Here is a 22498-nt window from a genome sequence, read left to right on the forward strand (position 1 = left end):
CTCTCTGCCTGCAATGGCACACAATCTGCTGCCTACTGCCATCACAGGCACCCTTGTGTTATGGTGCCTGTGTTGCAGGCTGGGTTGTTTTTGTGCAGGAAGGGTCACCTTCCTGCACTAAATCAATCCTCTGAGTCGTTGTCTTTTTTCTAAGTGTGCTGTGTGCTGAAGAATGCAGCACACTTAGCAAGAGGAAACAAGGAGAAAAAAAAAAAACAATCTCCTTGTTGCAACTCCCCTGGGAAGGCTTAGCACTTTGACTCATTCACAGGTTTGCCAGTCTTTAAGCATTAGGATAAAAACTAAACAAAAAATAAATGCAATGGTGTTGTAGAACACAATGGCCATCTGTTGCCTTCACAACCTCATCTGATGCATAATCTTGATTTTTTACTAGCATTGATAGAGTTCCTAGGATGGTGACATAGCTTTTCCTTCTGCCTCTGACTTCTTTACTGTCCATCAGCATGAGTGTTTGCACTTTCTCCTTGAAAGCCCTTATTGTGAGACGGAAGGAGAATTCAGATGCCTGTAAGTCTGTGCAAAAGTGGGAATCTGATTTTTTTAGTAACCACCACAGCTCCAAAAGGTCCTCTAAACAATGTCACCATATCAAACCTTCAAAAATGAAATGGGACAAATGAGAAGAAGGGCTATGATGCACATGAAAATAGGTGAGGGAAACATCTTTTTCTGCATGTAATTCCTCATTTACCCTTTGACAAACAGTTATCAGAGGTATTTACTTCACTTAGTAAATATGTTGCCACTGATGATCAGCATTCACTGGGTGTGTAAATGCCACTGAGTTTTCTCAAACTATGAAAAAAGGCCTAAGTAGAACCTCAGAGTAAGTGAAGACTCTGGGCCTGATTTAGAACTCGTCAGATGGGTTACACTGTCACAACGGTGAAGGATATCCTGACCGCCAAAATCTAAATCCCATTATATCCAATAGGATTTAGTTTTCAGCAGAGATGATATCCATAACCGTTGTGGAGTAATCTTTCACCAAGTTCTAAAGTTGACCTCAGAAGATAAATAAGTGATAGCAGAGCATTGCAGTGGGACTGTTTTTCCTCAAATTCCCATGACACCCACAAGAACCCATGAAGCAGCAGTCTCATTTTTATTTGCTTTGTTGTTTATGTGAAGGTGGAAATCAGGCTACATTGACAGTGCCCTGTGATATTTCAGCTTCATATGTAAGTCTTTAGAAGCCAGTGTAAGTAAATTGACTGTGTTTGACATCATAAAATATGGTTGGATAAGGGCAGAGAACAGATGGAGTTTGCTGTCATGATCCCGGAACACTCACTTAGAATGCAGAAAATTCAAACTCAGAAAAGAAGCTCATTTAAAGGTCATTGGTAGAGATGTCAGCCTTAGATTGGCTTTCCCCCAAACATTTTGCTTACTTGCCTCAAATTTTGCTGAGTTGGTTTTTGTTGACCTTAGGACTCTTTGCAATTTACCACTGCTAACCAGTGCTAGAATGCTTGTGCTAACTACCCTGAACATGGATTGACAGGTATATACCCAATTGACATATTTAATATACTTATAAGTCCTTAGTAAAGTACAGTACATGTGCCCAGGGCCTGTACATTAAATGCTAGTAGTGGGCCTGCAGCGCTGACTGTGTCACCCACTTATGTACCCCTTTACACATGTCCCAGGCTTGCCACTGCTGCCTAAATGCAGCATCAAACTATCATGTCAACTTGGCACTTAAACCCCTTGCCAAGCCGTAAATTACCCTTTTATTATATATATTACATATAGGTCACCCCTAGGGTAGGCGCTAAATAGCCCAGATTTGTTTTTACTACTGTGAGGCCTACCCCTCCCATAGGATAACATTGCAGATTCCTTATTACATTTAATTAAGTGTGATTCCTGATTGAGAAGAGGTAGATCTGTCATGTTTGGTACCTATGAAATTGTAATGCTAAATCATCTTTAATGGTAACGTTGGATTGATTGTTACAATTTTGAAAATGCCACTTTTAGAAAGTTGGCATTTTCCTGCTTCTAGCCCTGTGGGTCTGCAGCCTGTCTCTGACCACTTCTTTGGGGTGGTTGACAGCTGGACTTTGCGTATTCCCTCTAGACAGCCACAGCAATGGGAGCTTAGTTGTGACTTAATGGGCCCTGATGGGCCAGACAGGATGGGAGAGAGGAGCTGGTCATAGCCTCACACACCTGAGTAGACTGTGTCCTGTCCCAACATAAAGGGCTGCATACCCCACTGTGGTGAGTTTGGAGCCAGGGCAGGAAGGGAGTACCTCTGTGCACTTAGAAAACTGTTTGGATGTCCCCCCATTTCAAAGGCACCACTGGGTATCACAACTGGATATCAGACCCTGCCACTTCAGTACACTTCTTGGCCTGTGGATACCCTGCCACCAAGAAGGACTGCTGTGCTGGTACCAGGAGTGCCACTCTTCTGGACTGCTGCTCTGCAAGAACTGCTGCCTGGCTGTACTGACCTGCTGCCTGCTGCCCTCCTTTGGGTGAGTACGACTGAACCTGTATCTCTCCATCCCAGAGTGACTTCAAGGGCCAGATGACTGGTCTCCTGATCTGTAGTTTCAGGGACATAAAAGACTTCCAACCAACCCAACACTGCAATTTGACTATGCCAAGTGTGAGCTCAACCTGCCAAGTGGTGGCACCCTATTCATGGGCTCTTGGAGCTAGATCTTCAGATGTTTCTCCAGCAGAACCACCATCTCTTTGCTGCTGTGTGAACACAATTGCAGCATCTCTGCCGTGCATGGGTAAAACTGATGCATCACATTTGGAACCAGTGTTTCCCTCAGCACAAGGTCCCTGCAGCTCCATCGACGACAGCCCAGATAATGATGTCAAACTTCGCATCACAGTCACTACACTCATTGGATCAGTGCATTGCCTCGATATCGACGGAGCCCTCAAACTCCATCGCATCTCAGCTCCAACACATTACCACCACTGCATGGTGAACTTTAATGCATCTCCTCAACAGTGTGGGGAAAACAATACATCTCATCAACGGTGTGGTTCAGAACCAGTGCAACACTCTCGCACTAGTGGCCTCATTTACAAACCCTAGCGGCACAATGTGTGACCAGAGCTTCATTCTTTTTTTACACTCCGGTGGTGCAGTCTCCCATCCTGCACATAAACAATCATCCATGCAATGCAGACACCCTTACACCATGTTGCAGGGATGCCTGCATTGGTGCTAGGCAGCAGTTTGTGCACCAACACAGAGGAAAGTTCACGGATGTGTTGTATCTCTGTAAATACTATGCATCCCTTCATTTTCAAAATAACGCAGCTCAGCAAGCTGGCTTGCAGCGCCATGATGAATCATTTGTTTGTAAATGAGCCCGTAGGATTTAAGGTCCCCATAGCCGGCCCATGCGCCATTGCAGTCTGCTTCAACTTTTCACTTTGTCACAGTCCAAAGTGACCAGATAGTCCTGGTTGGCACTTTTCACTTCTGAGCACTTTTCTACAGTTTATTCTTTAAAAATTCATAACTCAAGTTCTTCTTATATTTTGTTGTCATTTTGGTCTTGTCTTATTTATTAAATGATGTTCTGTTTTTCTAACCAAGTGTGGTAATGTTTGTGTGGTGTTTTCACTGTTTTACTGTTTGAAATGTTGTGCAAATATTCCACATGTTGCCTCTTAAGATAAGCCTGCCTGATCTGTGCCAAGCTTCTAGTGGGTGAATACAGGTTAATTTATAGTGTGTTTGTGACTTTTCCTGACTAGGACTGTGGTTCCTGCTTGTTCAGGGTGCATACCCTATCAACCAGACACCTCATTGCTAACAGTCATACTTTTAGATATGTATTCTATCTACTCCTTTGTCCCCTTAGTGCTATTGGCAGTCTAAGGAATTCATTATCGACCTTGCCGACACATACACTCCCATTTTTTCTGCAGGAGTAATAATGATGCATTTTACCATTCTTTATAGTTTCCTTTTTCACATTTTTACTGCGAAGAAGGTGATATGATTGACCCTCTGTTAAACAGATAACATGTCATGATATTAATCACTCTGTATGATGTTCGAGGAGAAATTATAATATGGGTTCAGTGTACAAAACATGGGTACCCAACCAATTGATGCATTTTGAATACCATCTTGTTTTTTCTCAGTATACGTTTGCATTACTAGCAGCTACAATTCCGTGAGATGGCTTTCATTTCGTAAATTCAGAACACCTGCCTTCAGTATCTGACCAATAATTTGCAACTGTAATTGTGGCCACATATGTTCCTTGCTATATTGCAAAGGACCGAGGGATGCCCTTTATATGCCTTTTTTCTTAGCGATTTTAGTATAGTTCACAAAGTGCTCGTTTGCTTTTTTGAATCATAAAGTTACATCGTTGATTTGGTGTTCCTTCCCTGCTGCAATAGACATGTGACACTATTTTGCCATTTTGTTGGACTAATGTATCTGAAATCAATGAAGGACCCTCAGGATAGCACACAATTATATTATTACTGGGCTGACCTTTGATGGTAATGCATTGACTTTAATCAGGGGTTATTCTTCTCAAATTCTTACTCAAATAATTACCTTCTTCTGGTCATCACATTTAGAATGCACTGGAATCAGTTTTCTAAAATCATCTCAAACGCAAAAGATAAAATTATTGCCTATACTGCTATCAATTAAATGCAACCACAAACACGTGACCGAACATCGCCCATTCACTATTTATGGCAGATAGTCAGTTCGTTTAAACCATTCTGTGCCTTGTGTACAGTTTCCAACTGTGTAGCTGTTGTTACTTACAAGTGACTTATTTTGGTACAATGAGATTCCAGGTACTGGTGTGCAAATTTGTCATTACACCAGCGAAGTCTTGTGTTGACCCCTTCTACTGTTTTATCCCTAGCTTTTGGAATTTACCTCTTTTCCTACATTTGCGTCCTGTCACACTCTTTTACTGCAAAATGGAAATATTTCCCCACAAGTGCTAGTTGCTGCAGAAAATAGATGTTTCTCGACATTCAACTTTTACCTGTTTTCTTCACAACATTGAAAATGGTATAGTATGTGAATTGGGGCTGTCCAAATTGTAAAAAAACAAAAACACCTGGAACCACGGCAATGAACACATGTGAAACAAAGGTTCCATACGGAAGAACAAAACAACAATTATGACACAATAAATGCAGGTATTCAATTAATGAGAAAGGACAAAAACTTTGCATGTCCAGCATTTACTGATGTATCAAAAATGCTCTGTGCTGGTGTTTGTTCACACTGTGGACAAAACAGATAAAAGAATATAGGCCCATATTTATACTTTCTTTGCGCCGCATTTGTGCCATTTATTGACGCAAAGGCGGCGCAAACTTACAAAATACAATTGTATTTTGTAATTTTGCGCTGCTTTACAGTCAATAAATGACGGTAATGTGGCAAAAAAAAAAAAACGTATAAATCAGGGCCATAGAGTGTCTTTGAGAAACTGGGTTACTGTTTGGGGTGTACTCTACTCAATCAACAACTATGCTCCTTGTTAGGGTGAGGCACTAACAAACCCTAAATTAACCTGTACTCAACCCTCTGGTATCTTGGCACAGAGAAGTCAGGCTTAACGTGGAGGAAATGTGTAAAGTATTTATGCAGCACCTCGAAAACAAAATAACAAAAGCACAACACATGAAATGTTCCACACCAATTTGGAAAAATAGAGCAACATATAATAAAATGACAAAATCCAATCAGTAGAACTGGAGATATGCAATTTTAAAGATTTGTGTGAAAATAGTGCTAAAAAGCGCAAAGCGCCAGCTGTGGATTTATGGCTGTGCCGGACTGGGACTAAATCTCAAATTCAGGCCAATTGCAATGGAGTGTGGGCCCGCGACAGCGACCCAGTTAGGCACACTGTAACGGTACCTTAAATCTTGGTTGCAGACCTTTGTGAGGGCCAACACCAAAAATGCATTGAGATGCCGAAGAGATGTGTAGGTTCAGAGGAGCTGTGGGATTGTGATGTGAGGTCATGTGACATCGCAGAGGGTCTTGTTGAGGAGGGCTTGCAATGCAAAGTCTGTGGTCATGGATGGGTTGCGCGGAAGGGGGTGATGTGTAGGTTCCATAGAGCTGTGAGGCTGTGATGCGAGAACCTGGGTCATTATCGAGGCAGCCGTTGATGAGAGATTTGCAATGTGAGGGCCTGAGTCAGTGTAACTGTACACAGTGGCAGTTCTGATGTGGGTTGCTGGGTCGATGCAGAGACCTTGCACTAGGAGAACCCTTGCAGCATAGGCAATGCATTGCTTCTGCTCTGGATTGTACTGTGCAGCAGAGGAGATTTGTTGGTTCTGCTAGATCTACAGATTGGCTGGCAGAGCACTTTCAGGCCCACCTCAAAGGATCCAGGACTGGGGTGGCACAACTTGACAGAGTAGGACTCACAGATGTCCGAGCCTAGGTTCTGGGTTCAAGAATGTTAGAGCCTTCTGTGCCTGGGGGTCTAGTCAGGAGGCCAGTCAAATAGCCTTTTCAGTCAGTCTGGGGTCCTGGGTTCAACAGATGCAGGCTCAGTCCTTCTACCTAGGCAAGAGGGCAGCAGGCAGCACGGCAGTACAGCAGGGAAGAAGTCCTTCAGAGCAGCAGTCCAACAGAGTGGCAGCTCTTTTAACCTGTTCTGTGCCCAGGACGTAATGGTTACGTCCTGAGGAACAGTGCTGCTGTGCCCAGGACGTAACCATTACGTCCTGGTCACAGAGCCCAGAGGGAGCGCTAGCGCTCCCTCTGTGGGGTTCTCCCCCACCCCACCAAGTCAGGGATGGAAGGGGAAGCCCTTCCCCTTCCACCCCGATCCCCCCAACCCCCCCCTGTGACGTCAGCGCGCGAGCGCGTGCTGATTAGTCACAGGGTCTCCCCCATCGCGCAGAGCATTTCTCTTTCAATCCCATGGGGGAGGCCCGGAGGGGCTTCAAAGGGAAGGAAATGTATTTCCTTCCCTTTGAAGTCTCTCCCAGGGTTTCAAGGGTCCCAGGGTCCCAGGGTTTCAAAAGCCGGATTGCTTGCAATCCGGCTTTTGAAACCCCACTAGACACCAGGGATTTTTTGTTGTTGTCTAAAACTGACAAAAGGGAGTGACCCCTTGGGCAAGGGTCGCTCCCAGGGGGGGCATTTTTTTGGGAAGGCCTTTTCTGCCCCCCCTGGGGGCAGAAACCTCTAGGCACCAGGAATCATTTTTTTTTTTTTGTTATGTTTTCTTTTTTTTTTAGGTGGGGAGCGACCCCTTAGGCAAGGGTCGCTCCCCTAGGGGGCAAATTATATTTAGGCCATTTTTGCCCCCCTTGGGGGCAGATTGGCCTATTTTGATGAGGCCAATCTGCCCCCAAGGGGGGCAGAAACCATTAGACACCAGGGAGTTTTTTTTTTTTTTGGCGTGAATTTCACGCAAGGGGAGCGACCCCTTAGGCAAGGGTCGCTCCCTGGGGGGGGAATTATTTTAGGCCATTTCTATCCCCCTGGGGGGTAGATCAGCCTATTTTGATTAGGCTGATCTGCCCCCAGGGGGGGCAGAAACCTCTAAGCGCCAGGGGAAATAGTTTTTTTGTGTTTTTTTTTTGTTTGTTTGTTTTTTTAGAGATGGGGAGCGACCCATTAGGCAAGGGTCGCTCCCCTGGGGGGCAAATTGTATTTAGACCATTTCTGCCCCCCTTGGGGGCAGATTGGCCGATTGTAGGTCAATCTGCCCCCAAGGGGGGCAGAAACCACTAGGCACCTGGGATCTTTTTTTTGCGTCGCCACGCAAGGGGAGCGACCTTGTAGGCAAGGGTCGCTCCCCGGGGAGTTGGGGGGGCAAATTTATTTTAGGCCATTTCTGCCCCCCCTGGGGCAGATCGGCCTATTGGTATTAGGCCGATCTGCCCCCAGGGGGGGCAGAAACCTCTAGGCGCCAGGGCAAATAGTTTTTTTGTGTTTTTTTTTTTGTTTGTTTGTTTTTTTAGAGATGGGGAGCGACCCATTAGGCAAGGGTTGCTCCCCTGGGGGGGCACATTGTATTTAGACCATTTCTGCCCCCCTTGGGGGCAGATTGGCCGATTGTAGGTAAATCTGGCCTCAAGTGGGGCAGAAACCACTAGGCACCAGGGATCTTTTTTTTTTGCGCCGTCACGCAAGGGGAGCGACCTTGTAGGCAAGGGTCGCTCCCCAAGGGGGCGGGGGGGCAAATTTATTTTAGGCCATTTTTGCCCCCCCTGGGGGCAGATCGGCCTATTGGTATTAGGCCGATCTGCCCCCACGGGGCAGAAACCTCTAGGCGCCAGGGCAAATTGTTTTTTTGTGGTTTTTTTTTTGTTTGTTTGTTTTTTTAGAGATGGGGAGCGACCCATTAGGCAAGGGTTGCTCCCCTGGGGGGGGGGGGGGCAAATTGTATTTAGACCATTTCTGCCCCCCTTGGGGGCAGATTGGCCGATTGTGGGTCAATCTGCCCCCAAGGGGGGCAGAAACCACTAGGCACCAGGGATCTTTTTTTTTGCGCCGTCACGCAAGGGGAGCGACCTTGTAGGCAAGGGTCGCTCCCCAAGGGGGCTGGGGGGGCAAATTTATTTTAGGCCATTTCTGCCCCCCATGGGGCCGGCTGAGCTAGAGGCCAAAATCCACAGGTAGGCACTGTTTTCTATGAAAAAAATGTGATGTGTCCACGTTGTGTTTTGGGCCATTTCCTGTCGCGGGCCCTAGGCCTACCCACACAAGTGAGGTATCATTTTTATCGGGAGACTTGGGGGAACGCTAGGTGGAAGGAAATTTGTGGCTCCTCTCAGATCCCAGAACTTTCTGTCACCGAAATGTGAGGAAAATGTGTTTTTTTAGCCACATTTTGAGGTTTGCAAAGGATTCTGGGTAACAGAACCTGGTCAGAGCCCCACAAGTCACCCCATCTTGGATTCCCCTAGGTCTCTAGTTTTCAAAAATGCACAGGTTTGGTAGGTTTCCCTAGGTGCCGGCTGAGCTAGAGGCCAAAATCTACAGGTAGGCACTTTGCAAAAAACAGCTCTGTTTTCTGTAAAAAAATGGGATGTGCCCACTTTGTGCTTTGGGACGTTTCCTGTTGCGGGCGCTAGGTCTACCCACACAATCGGGAGACTTGGGGGAATACTGGATGGAAGGAAATTTGTGGCTCCTCTCAGATTCCAGAACTTTCTGTCAGCTCTGTTTTCTGTGATGTGTCCACGTTGTGTTTTGGGGCATATCCTATCGCGGGCGCTAGGTCTACCCACACAAGTGAGGTATCATTTTTATCAGCAGACTTGGGGGAAAATAGAATAGCAAAACAAGTTTTTATTGCCCCTTGTCTTTCTCTCCATTTTTCCCTTCCAAATGTAAGACAGTGTGTAAAAAAGACGTCTATTTGAGAAATGCCCTGTAATTCACATGCTAGAATGGGCACCCCGGAATTCAGAGATGTGCAAATAACCACTGCTTCTCAACACCTTATCTTGTGCCCGTTTTGGAAATACAAAGGTTTTCTTAATAGCTATTTTTTACTCTTTCTATTTCAGCAAATGAATTGCTGTATACCCGGTATAGAATGAAAACCCACTGCAGGGTGCAGGTCATTTATTGGCTCTGGGTACCTAGAGTTCTTGATGAACCTACAAGCCCTATATATCCCCGCAACCAGAAGAGTCCAGCAGACGTAACAGTATATTGCTTTTGAAATTCTGACATTGCAGGAAAAAGTTACAGAGTAAAACGTAGAGAAAAATGTATGTTTTTTTCACCTCAATTTCAATATTTTTCTTTTTCAGTTGTTATTTTCTGTAGGAAACCCTTGTAGGATCTACACAAATTACCCCTTGCTGAATTCAGAATTTTTTCTACTTTTCAGAAATGTTGTGGTTTCTGGGATCCAGCATTGGTTTCATGCCCATTTCTGTCACTGACAGGAAGGAGGCTGAAAGCACAAAAAATCATAAAAATGGGGTATGTCCCAGTAAAATGCCAAAATTGTGTTGAAAAATTGTGTTTTCTGATTCAAGTCTGCCTGTTCCTGAAAGCTGGGAAGCTGGTGATTTTAGCACTGCAAACCCTTTGTTGATGCCCTTTTCAGGGAAAAAACCACAAGCCTTCTTCTGCAGCCCCTTTTTCCCATTTTTTTGAAAAAAACGAAATTTTCACTGTATTTTGGCTAATTTCTTGGCCTCCTTCTGGGGAACCCACAAAGTCTGGGTACCTGTAGAATCCCTAGGATGTTGGAAAAAAAAGGACGAAATTTGGCTTGGCTAGCGTATGTGGACAAAAAGTTATGAGGGCCTAAGCGCGAACTGCCCCAAATAGCCAAAAAAAGGCTTGGCAAAGGAGGGGGAAAAGGCCTGGCAGCGAAGGGGTTAACAGCACAAAAGTCCTTCTTCCTGGCAAAGTAACCACAAGTCCAGAAATGCACTGAAGAGTTGGTGTCTGGTGTCCAATATTTATATGTGGACTTTCCTTTGAAGTGGGGGAAGCTTCCCTTTGGAGTCCCCAGACATACTGCCTTTCAGTGCCCTGGCTCCAGACTAACTAGAGGGGGAATGCAGCCTGTTGCATGATGGTATGGTGCAGCCTATTCAAGTGAATGTAGGGCTGTGCCCAGCTCCGTCCTGCCAGTGATGGCCGATCCAGGCACACCTAAGCTCTCTATCATGTTTGCCTATCCAAAGCCTAACAAAGCCAACTGTCAACTACACTCAGTCATGTGACCCCGAGACAGGGTGCAGGCACTAAATGGTCAGGGCAGGAAAATGACAACCTTCTAAAAGTGGCATTTTCAAAATTGTAATTTAAAATCTGACTTCTCCATGAAAGAGGATTTTTTATTACAATTCTAAAGACACTTAGCATGAACGGCTAACTCCTCTCATTTGGAAAATATCACTTAGTAGATGTAATAAGGTAACTGCGAGGTTAGTCTATGGGAGAGGTAGGCCTTGCAGTAGTGAAAAACAAATGCAAGTGTTTTTCACTATCAGGACATGTAAAACAAAAATATTCAAGTCCAACTTTTTAATTACACTGCACCCTGACTCAGGACTGTCGAAGCCCTACTCTAGGGGTCACTTATATGTATTAAAAAGGAAGGCTTGTGCCTGACAAAAGGTTTATTTTTCTAAATGCCAGTTTCACAAATGTTCCCACAGGCTGCAATAGCAGACCTAAGACATGTTTAAAATTGTATTTAAGTGGATGTCACAATCAATGTTCCAGGCCCACTAGTAGCATTTAATTTATGGGTCCTGTGCATAGGGACGGCCACTTTTCCAGAGACTTACAAGTAAATAAAAATGCCAGTTGAGAATAAGCTAGTTCCACCATGTTTTAAGGAGAAAGTACAAGCATTTTACCAGTCAATAGCAGTGGTAAGGTGTGCAGAGTCCAAAAGCCAGCAAAAATGAAGTCAGCGGAACAGGAGGGTTAAATGGCAAAATGTTAGGGGGAACACTGCACAAGGATGCCGGTCAAGCAGTGTATAAAACAGTGATTCAATAAAAACAAATGACCAATCAATGACTGTGTGTACACACCAAATTATGAGTTATTGAGTGCATGAATCCATTTGCCATAAACCTTGATGGTGTTTACCACAATCAAGTAATGGGCCATAATTAGAAATGCGGTCTTTGGTTGGCAGTCAGGTTACTTCCTGTCCAAGCAAAGAACCTCACTCTAGTCAGGGCAAAGGAGAAACACACCCAGTTAAACCCTGCTCACCCCTTTGGGAACTTGGCACGAGCAGGAAGGCTTAACCCAGAGACAATGTGTAAAGTATTTGTACCAACACACACAGTAATACAGTAAAACACAACATAATGGACACCACAGAGGTGTAGACAAATAGCCAATATTTGTCTAAACAAAACAAGACCAAAGCAACACAAATCCAACATACACAAGTGATGTTATGAATTTTCAAAGACTAAACACAAAAACCGAGCTTAGAAACACAAATGCTTCAATGAGGTGATATCACAGCGTTGTAGTGGAGTCGTTCCAAACAATCGGAGCCAATGATGCTGGTCAGAGAGTCACATGGACCCCCAGTTACAGTACCTTGTGAAAATGAGTAAAACAAGCTGGTGCACGGAGTCGGGGATCACGGCGTCACTGGATCCGAGGCGGTGTTGGTTCTGGTGCTGCGGAGCAAAAAGCAGAGGCATCACAAAGAGGCTTTGAGTGCTTGCTGCGAAGAGGTGGAGGTGAGGCGGTGTCGGGGTGAAACGTTGGATCCGCGCACTCCTGGCAGAGTTGATGTCTAGCGGTCATGACATAGTGCGGCGACAACCACGAAGTCGCGGACTTCAACAAGGCTGCAGTAGCGGCAGGCCTGTGGGGTCGTCACACTCAGTGAGGACCACGGCTTCGGTTGCAGACAGCGTTGCGGGATTCGGCAAAGGCATCAGTCCGAAGTCTTCCAAAGTTGGTTCATTTGTCTTTTGGGAGGGGTTCCACCAACTTCCCTTTTGAAGGTCCCCGGGACTGGATTAGGTACCACTTGGTAGGGCTTGAGTCTCAGCCGAGAGTCCAGGTGCTAGCAGAGGAAGTATTTGATGGCCCTGAGGCTTCAGAACAGGGGCAAGCTCAGTTCATGCCCTTGGAGATTCTTCTCCAGCAGGAATATACCACAAGGTCTAGTCTTTTTACCCTTTCACAGGCAGAAGCAGCAACTGCAGGATAGCCCAACAAAGCACAGTCACAGGCAGGGGCATCAGTTCTCCTCAGCTCTTCATCTCTTCTCCTTGGAGGAGGTTTCTCTGTGTCCCAGAAGTAAATCTCGAAGAAATCTAAAGTCTGGAGTTTTGGGTCCAATACTTATACTCCTTTCTGCCTTTGAAGTTGCCAAACTTCAAAGAAAAGTCCCTGTTGTTTACAGGATCCTGCCTTGACCAAGCCAGGCCCCAGACACACACACCAGGGAGTTGGAGACTGCATTGTGTGAGAGCAGTCACACCCCACTCAGGTGTAAGTCCTCCCTCCACTCTAGCACAGATGGCTCGTCTGGATATGCAGACTACCCCCCAGCTCCCTTTGTGTCACTGTCTAGAGGAGATTCACAAACACCCCAACTGTCAGTCTGGCCAGACAAGGAATCCACAAACAGGCAGAGCCACAGAATGGTTTAAGCAAGAAAATGTCTACTTTCTAAAAGTGGCATTTTCAAACTCACAATCTAGAAACCAACGTCACTAACAGATGTATTTTTAAATTGTGAGTTCAGAGACCCCGAACTCTAAATTTACATCTGCTCTCAAAGGGAAACTGCATTTTAAGGATATTTAAAAGCTGCCCCCATGTTAACATATGGGAAAGATAGGACTTGCAACAGTGAAAACCGAATTTGGCAGTATTTCACTGATAGGACATGTAAAAACACATCACTACATGTCCTTACATACACCGTACCCTGCCCATAGGGCTACCTAGGGTCTAACTTAGGAGTGCCTTAGATAAAAAAAGGGAAGGTTTGGGCTTGGCAAGTGGGCACAGTTGCAAAGTGGGATTGGCAGTTTAAAACTGCACTGGCAGGCCTGAGCCATGTTTACCGAGCTACTCGTGTGGGTGGCACAATCAGTGCTGCAGGCCCACTAGTAGTATTTCATTTACAGGCCCTGGGCACCTCTAGTGTACTTTACTAGGTACTTACTAGTAAATCAAATATGCCAATCATGGAAAAACCCACTACGCATATGACTTCATATAGAGAGCACTTGCACTTTAGCAGTGGTCAGAGTGGCAAAGTACAAAGAGTAACAAAAACAGCAAAAACAGAGTCCAGCACACAACAACAACCTGGGAAGAAGAGGCAAAAAGTTAGTGAAGACCACGTGAAGGATGTCTGGTCTAACTAACATCATTAGAAATGAAGAAAGTTACGAAAAACTGCGTGCCATATATACATCCATTGAGTCTGGATAGTCCTGGGCACCTCTAGTGCGCTGTACTAGGGACTTACCAGTAAATCAAATATGGCAATCAGGGATGAACCAATTATATACACATTTTGTATAGGAGCGCTTGCACTTTAGCATTGGTTAGCAGTGGTAAAGTGCCCAGAGTAACAACAAAAGCAAAAACAGAGTACAGCACACATCAAAAACCTGGGAAACAGAGGCCTAACAGTAGTGCAAGATGGGAATGCCATAGAACATTGGTGCAAGCTCATGAGTTTGCTACTACTCCATGACCTATACTAACGTTGAAGACAATCGGAGGGTTACTTTTGTGAAAAGCAGAAGTACCTTGGTTTAAAAAGGCTTTCTGCTGTAAGATAACACCTCTCAATTTGGTGAAATATAACTTCCCCACGAAAAAAACACGGAAATATGGAGTTGAACAATTGTAAAAACAAATTCTGCCTGTGCAGTTGTATAGTCAGCATAATGAAGCATGCGGACACATTTATATGGATGTAATTGGGAATTCAAGAAAGATTTTCATGAGTGGAAACGTCTTGGTCTGCAAGCATCGGAGTGCTACGGGTGCAGATGTACAAATGTGTATACGATTAGAGCAATGTTTTTGAATAAATATTTCCAGACTAAGGTGCTAGAAATTGGTATTTCTTGACCATCAACACAAACACAGATTCAGTATAGAAATCTACTGCCCTCAAGATTCCTAATCTCGGGTGTCTAATCAGTAGTTAATGTACATGTACTATCTATGACGGTGTCCCTTTCCCTGCAGACACGTAGTTACTTGAAGTCAGTCTCTTGAAATTAAAACTAGAAATCTTGGGGACAATTCCCAAAACACTAGGAACCCCAAGACGTTGTAGGCCAATGCATGTGATTTGCAAATAATTAATCATTTATACAGAATCTGAAAACTGTCAAATGTACCTACACATGGTAAAACTAGGGACGGGGCGTTTCCAAGTTGTGTCATTACGGGCCCTTACCTTACAACAATGAATTGCCCATGGACTAGCTAATCAGTGGAACTCAAGTATGTGGCAATTGCAGTGCTCAATGTGTGCTTGTTGTTTCCGATGCTGAGCACCGGCACTTATTTTTGAGGGCTGAGGCTTATTCTTCTGCCTCAAGCATTTGCTGCCAGCAAAAGACACATATGGGAAAGACAGAGGAAGAGAAAAATGAAAAAGCGTCACAAAGGAAGAAATTAGAAAGCTGCAGGAGGGAGTTGAAGGGGCAGGGAGTGGCTTTATATCGATTGAAGAGGCCCAAGATGGCTTCAGGATTAAGCTGCCTCAGTATTCCATGTTCAAACATTTAATTGCAGCAGCCGCGTGTTTAAGAGGAGGGCTTTGGGCACCGCCACCTTTTTATTTACAAATTAAGCACTGGACAACTGTATAAATGTGCATTCCACATATAAATGCACACATAACCAGATCCTGAGCTGAAAGCCAAAACTTTTTCTTGCGGGTGCAAATGACTGTATTTGCGCATGTATGTCAGCAAGGAAAGCAAAAGTCTTTGTGAACCAGACCTGCTTTTTATGGCCCCTTCTCCATTTTCTTGATTGTTTTCATACATTTTTCTTAAATTGAGACAACAAAAACAATCAGATGAGATGCAACTAGTTCACCTAGTGTTAAGTAGATTTCTGCAAAGGTCAATTGTTTGAGGACTAGCTTGCAGTCTCGGGAAAAAATAATACTATAACATTAGTTTTTCTTTTCATATCAGATTCGGAAACAACTCTGATTGAATTTACATCCTTAAAATAGTTGCATTTTTTGTTGATCCATATCATTTTCCACCAAATTTATATTTTTGTCATTGTCAGCTTCTCAGTCAGTGCTTATATTTAGATGCACTATTTTAACAGGTGCCTGTTGTCGAACTGTTATGTTCTGTTATCTGAGTCACTGTTGATCAGAAGCAGGAGCTTTCCATTTGTAAGCTACAACATGCTTCTCATCAAATGGGGCTGGTATGCCTCATAAACATAAAATGTCTGGAACACGTTGAATTGACTACATTTCCTAAACGTGATGTTGCAGGATATGTTAATATTTTGAATGGAGGGTCCATGTGATCAATGGAAAAAAATATCTGATGTGCATTGTCTCCAGCGCAAATTGATGTGTTGTGTTACTCTGCCCCAGGGGGCCTTCCAAGGGTGTTCCCATGCAATATCCATGGATTTTGCTGCATTCCCAGATTTACAAAAAGTGTTACACCTGGGAATGAGTAAAAATGCTACACCTTCCTAGGTGAGACATAACAAGAACTAATATATTTATTCTCCTCCTTAAACCCTCTTTCTGTAGCACACAAAGAGTAAAGAAACTGCCTCAAGGGATTGTTTTTGTGGAGGAAGGTGCCCTCAATGCATGGGGCAAGGGTGTCTGCGTTGGTGCTATGCAGCCAAAATGGTGCCACCACAGGGACAAAGGCAGGGATGCACTGTAAACACATTCTTGTCCTTTCCCTGTCACAAAGTACAACAAGATGACTTGCTGTGCTGCGTGACATTCTCATAAATATGACCCTAACTCTTAATGGTTCTTGGCTCTGTCATGGGGCTAAACTGCATCCTTCATTGTTATCAGCTGATGTTTTTGCTTCAGATTATAATATTCTGAGTCGTAACCATTGATAATATTTGTAGTCAGTGTTGTACTAGTGGTATGCAGATAGTCCAGCTTCTTGTCTAGAGTTTGCCACTATTTCATAGTGGTGTGCCTGAATGTTTTTTGTGTTAGCCCTCATGTGGTCTTGGGTAGTAATGTCAGTGTGTCTATGCTTGTATGAGGATTTCTGTTTGTGTGTGTATATATTTGTATATGTTATACGCCTGTGGGAGTTTGTGTCAGTGTGAATGTGTCTTTGTGTTTGTGTGTGTGTGTGGTTGTATTTTTCTGGACCTTTGTGGTGAGTGTATCTGTGTGTGTAGGCATGTATTGTTCAAAACTATACCACAGGCTCCAGTATTGTACACACTATTCACTACTTCATTTCTTCAGAACCACATTGCTAAACATTCTGTCATTGACAAGCAGAAAAACTGAGAGATGTACTGTGTCTAGAAGTATTAATTTACAACTGAACAATGTGAAATAAAACAACTTGAGACAAGTTGGAAGATTTTAGTCTGAGGCTTTAATGATGTTAATCTATGGGGACTAGAGCTCGGAAATGCTCAGAAAATGAAAACCTAATGAGAATCCATGTCCTGTATTGGAAGAGATGGTATAAATAAGAAAGAAGGTTCAGATCCTATTGAAACTCCCATAAAATTTTATAATTTTGGACATAGTTTTTGGACCTGTGCTGTGAGGGAGTCTGACTGATTCTCACTCACTGTAAACAACAAATGGCTGTGTGCAAAAACCACCAGTGCCCATATTTTAAAATAAGGCCCGCTGCTGAGATAATAAGCTCTGTACTGGTTTTGAGTGACTGCAGATGTGCTTATGTGGGCAGGCTGATCAAGTCAGATCACTGTGTGCCTCGGTCCAGTACCTGCACAAGGAAAGTCTGTTGCACATGGGACTTTGTACAGACTGGCTATTGCCTGTGCAGGCCTTATAGTTTGATGGTTCCTTTGATTAAAGTGGGTCTGTAGTGCTTAACTGTACTTGTCGTCCAGGTAAAAGCTGTGCCAAAATTTTACGATTTCATCAACAGAATATAGAGAAGTGATTAAAGTTAATATGCTTTTGGCCATATTTGCACTCCTTTAAATACCCTGGGCTTAGAAGTATTTTACTGAGTCAGCTCTTAATTAGATTTAAGTTTTTAACACCCTGGAGGGGCCAAGTTATGTACTCTGCTAGCCAGCAGGTAGATCAAAGTCTTGCCCAGAAAATATATGTTATGTTATGTTATGTTATGTTATGCAGGTTTGTAGAGTGCACTATCACCCCGGAGGGTATCCTTGTGTTGAGCAGGTGTAAGTCTAGTCACAGCTAGGGCCTAGAGAGACTATTTGCGAAGCCAAGTATCCGGTATCTTGTGGAATTCAGGAATTGAGGAGGAAGCTCTTGTGTATATTGGCAGGTCATTCCGTGCTGTAGGAGCAATTTAGGAGAAAGTTTGCCCCCCGGATCTGGTTTCCTATATGTGTGGTATGTGTTCAAGTAGGAATCTAAACGAGCAAAGGTGTCAGTGAGGTTTCTAAAAGAAGATGCAATAGTTGAGGTTTTCTGAGCCATTGTTATGTAGTGCCTTGAAATTGTGGGTGAGGGGTTTAAATTGTGCTTGTTTATGTATGGAGGGTCAATGGAGCTCCTTTAGATGTAGTGTGATGTGAGTGATGTGTGGTGTGGAAGGTTGAGAGTGATTCTGGTTGCTGCGTTCTGAATAGTCTGCAGCCTTCTGGTGAGATTTTTGTTTATACTGGCAAATAAGGAATTCTCATAGTCTAGTTTGTGACAAAGATATGCAGGAAGGGTTTCCAGGTGCTGATATGAAGGTTTTCCAAGTGCTGAATGGAAGCCATTTGAATCTCAACCTCCCAATATTAAGAGTATGGAAGCATTAGACAGTGATGACGTTGACTTTGGTGGTCACGGTGAGTTTGCTGATGATGATGGTTCTGAGGTTCTTGGCATGGATGGCTGGGATGGGTGTTAGTCCTATTTCTGTTGGCCACCAGGTGGAGTCCCATGGTGAAGTGCTATTCATGAAGGTCACAATTTCATCTTGTCAGTGTACATCTTCAGACAGTTGGTCTTCACCGAATGGGCAGTATCACTCATCCAAGCATTGAATCTGATCCAAGTACTGAGCATCTTATCTGTGAAGGAGAGAGTAAGCTGAGTGTCATCGACATAGGAAGCAATGTTGATGTGAATGATACTGGCTAGAGGGACCTTGTATATGTTGAAGAGGATTGGGCTCATGGAGGATCTTTATAGGATTCCGCAGATGAGGTCACCTGCATCTGAGGTGTATTGTTCCAGGCTGGCTGACTAGGTCCTTCCAGTCAGAAAGAAACATATCCATCAGAGTAAGAGTCCTTGAATTCTGATGTCCTGTAGGCATTGGATGAGGATGGGGTGGGAAGCCATAGCAAAGTGCGTAGTTCCAAGAGGATGAGAGTCGCTATGTCTCCTCTGCCTGGGTCATGCAGATGTAATCCATGATGAGGAAGGTTTCTGTGTTGTAGTTGGGTCTGAAACTAGACTGAGTGGTATCGAGGAAATAATGGTCTCTGAGGTATTATGTGAGGTGTCTGTTGATAATTTTCTCTAAGACCTTGGGCAGAGATTGTAGCAGGGAGACTGTTGTGTAGTTGGTGAGTGTTGAAGGGTCCGCAAAGGGTTTCTTCAGCAATAGTAGGACGGTTGCGTGTTTCCAGGTATATGGGAAGGTCGTGGAAGAGGTGATGTATTGAAGACCTCTAGGGTAGGTGCAGTGGGGGCAGTGGTCTGATTGAGCCCCTGAGCGGATGGACTTTGTAGTAGTGACAGTTTCTTCTGGGATGATGATGGGTCATATGGTTTGCATTGGTTCAGTGGATAAGATTGGGAGGTGTTTGGCGAGGTCTGTTGGGACCACTTGCAGATTGAAGTTATTATAAATGGTAGTGATTTTCTTATGGAAGAATTCAGAGAGATTTTTTCAGACTCCCTGTGAAAGTATGAAAGAGATATAGGCAGCCACTGGTACTCTGAACTCCTTCACAAAGGCTAAGATATCTTTCCTTCTATTGCTGCTGGCATTGATGCAGTCTGCCAGAGCAGCACGTTTGGTGGTTTGGATAATTTGGTGATAGCGTCCTAGAGTAGATTTGAGCATGCTCTTATTTGAATTGGCATGGCTCATTCTCCATTTGAGCTCTAGTTCTTTGCAGTGGTGCTTTATCAGTCTGGGTTTCTCTGCATACCAACTAGTCTGTGGTCGAGATCTTATGGAATTGCTGTGTTTGAGGGGGCAGGGAAGTAGAGAAGGAGTTTATTCAATTTTTGAATTTTCAGATGGCTCTGGGGGGGCTGTTGCTGCGTTCAGGTCAGTGGGTGTTGAGGTTGGTGTTCCAGTACTTGCTTGTGATGCTGTTTACAGAGGATTAAGACATCTCCTGTTAAAGAAAGAGGCTGGGGGAGAAATTTGCATGGGATAAATCACCATCACCTGACGATAAAGCCTGAGCATGCCTTTTTCACAGAGAAAAAGGGGCAGAAAGATCTCTGGCACCACTCACTCCTCGGGGTCCAACATGAAGTCTTTGACATCAAGAATAGGGTTAGGTGGTAAATTCCACTCCACTAGTGGAGTTGGCAGAGCTTTGGCCACTCTTCGATATGCTTGTAATACAGAGTTCGGCCAGTTTGCAAAAATCACTGCATGGTGGATTTTTTGTCACATGTGGTTCACCAACTGTAGGTTGGGAAGTGCGAGCGAGCATTGCCATTCCCTATCATAAATCCCAGGTGCTAGGAGGACACCCTTCTAGATTTTCCTAACTGGGTGATCATGGACAGTCAAAACTGTTCTCAGTGCAGCTCGAGTAGAAAATCTACTTGAGCCACAGCAAAATCAACTTGAGCAGCAGCGCACTCAGGCTTGCCACATGGTGCCATTTGAACTGAATTTTCAGTGTGGAATGAGCTCCAGGTGCTACAAATCAGCACAAGCAGTGTGACATGTAACCGTGGAATTCAGCATAGTGAAAATCCACCAGTTCTGCCTACCCTAATCAAGGACCAGTTTTCAGTGGCAGTTAAAAGTAGGGCTAAGATTTTAAGCTCTGTAAAAATCTCATCATGCTGTGCTAAGGGGTGGATCACTCAGTGAGCTGCTCTTAGAAAGTTGCTATCAGGGCTAGAGGAACGATGCAGCATCTTTGGGTTGGGCACAGATACTTTCCTCCAAGAACGCTCCACCTCCACTTTTAAACTCCTACACAAATGAGAAGAAACAAGAACTGCAGCAGCTGATGAAAGACATCCCCCATGTGTACGAAGTCCCAACTGGATATCAGGACCACTCTGAAATTGTACTTTTCTGGACTCTGTTGGATCTTTTTCTCTAGGTCGAGTGGCATTGACTGCCCCACTCTGTCTGGTGGGCAGTAGATTGTGGACTTGCATGCTACTGTGAAATAGAGGGGCACCCTACCACGGATACCCGGAACTGCTGAAAGATACACAGGATTCCTACAAGCAACAAAGAGGGCATGGGGCCTGGAGACTGCAGGCAGGAAGCATGGTCTGCCTTGAGAGCTGTTGAGTGTGACTGCCCAGGCCAACATGCTGCTGAGGATAAGGGCATAGGAGAGAAAGTTCACAAACTCTCCCTTATTGGAAGGAGAGCTTTTTAAACAGCTCCAGAAGAGCTAACAATAAGAGTGCAATAATGTACATTCCAAAAGTCAAACACAACAAACTCCATCTAAAAAGGCCTGATGGGGCCCAAGATATAAGTGTTTTTTTTATTCCTTTTAGGGAAACCTAACACTTGGTCTCCACCACCGACCTGAAAACTTCCATACCACATCCAGCAGTTTGGCATTTTCACCAGGAAGGGCCGAGGTCGCTAAGAGAGCAGTACAGCAGAAGTGTGTATTGAATAGCCCTTGCTCCTACTCCATTATACCTCGAGGTGGGCCAGTGTCTTAAGGAATGAGCATGAAACTGACGCACAGTTATTCTGCAACCTCCTACTAACTATAGGGAAGACCAGTCTCTCAAGGACGGACTGAATTGACAAGAGCACGTAGTTGAGCATGGAGAGGTGCTGTTGGGATGCCCTTTAACCCACCAGGTTAGGCCAGTGACCAGGGGCAACCACTGCTTTAATACACACAGTGCTCTCCCACATTCCCAGGCCACCCATGCCTGTACCCATGGTAAGTATTGGTTTGATCCCTTTGGTCCAGTTCCAACGAGAGGAATGCTCCTCCATCACCATCAATGCAGATCCAAGGAGGGGCCGACAGGGGAGCTGTAGGTTCTCCTGCTGGAACCTGGAGTGTTCCAGGTGGCAGGGAGCCCATTGGGTCTTATAGACTTGGTCTCCCGTTCAGCCATCCATGAATTGGCCCTGGATTTGTGTGCATCACACTTGGCTACAAGTAAAAACATAAAAAGATATATAATCACAGCATTAGGCCCTTTGCCCATTTAAAAAAAGAAGGGAAAAAGATTCTGCTAGGGGCTGAAGGTGCATCCCTGGTGTTGGAGTGTAGCTTTTATAATAAAAATTAACATTAAAAGTTTGCAAATCAATCTATAATGATGCTGCATAGAAATTGTATTAATGTGATTTTACTAAACGTGCATGTGAAATGTGCCCACGGGGAGTGGCAACCAATGTATACGACGATAAATGAAACTGACTAATTAATGAAATATTAATGTACTAATGTATGATTTTGTATTAGTATTAAGGATTATATGTTACGGTTTTGCTAATTAATCACTAGACCTTAGTTAGCATGAGTCGGGGCCTAGCTGCCCGGTTTCATATTAAATGTGTTTTCTAACATGCAATGTGCTGACTTGCTGAAGGACATGTAGCCGTACTTTTCCAGAAGCTAGAAGATGTGTGTAACCATAGA

The 22498-nt window shown here is 44.2% G+C and overlaps 1 protein-coding gene across 2 annotated transcripts in view; it reads left to right on the forward strand.

The window, feature by feature from the left end:
- NRG3 (neuregulin 3) overlaps window positions 1-22498 on the forward strand; it is a 1859719-nt gene that overhangs the window by 1694217 nt on the left and 143004 nt on the right. The window lies entirely within an intron of this gene.

Source organism: Pleurodeles waltl, chromosome 6 (assembly GCF_031143425.1).
Source record: "Pleurodeles waltl isolate 20211129_DDA chromosome 6, aPleWal1.hap1.20221129, whole genome shotgun sequence".
Classification (NCBI taxonomy): Eukaryota; Metazoa; Chordata; class Amphibia; order Caudata; family Salamandridae; genus Pleurodeles; species Pleurodeles waltl.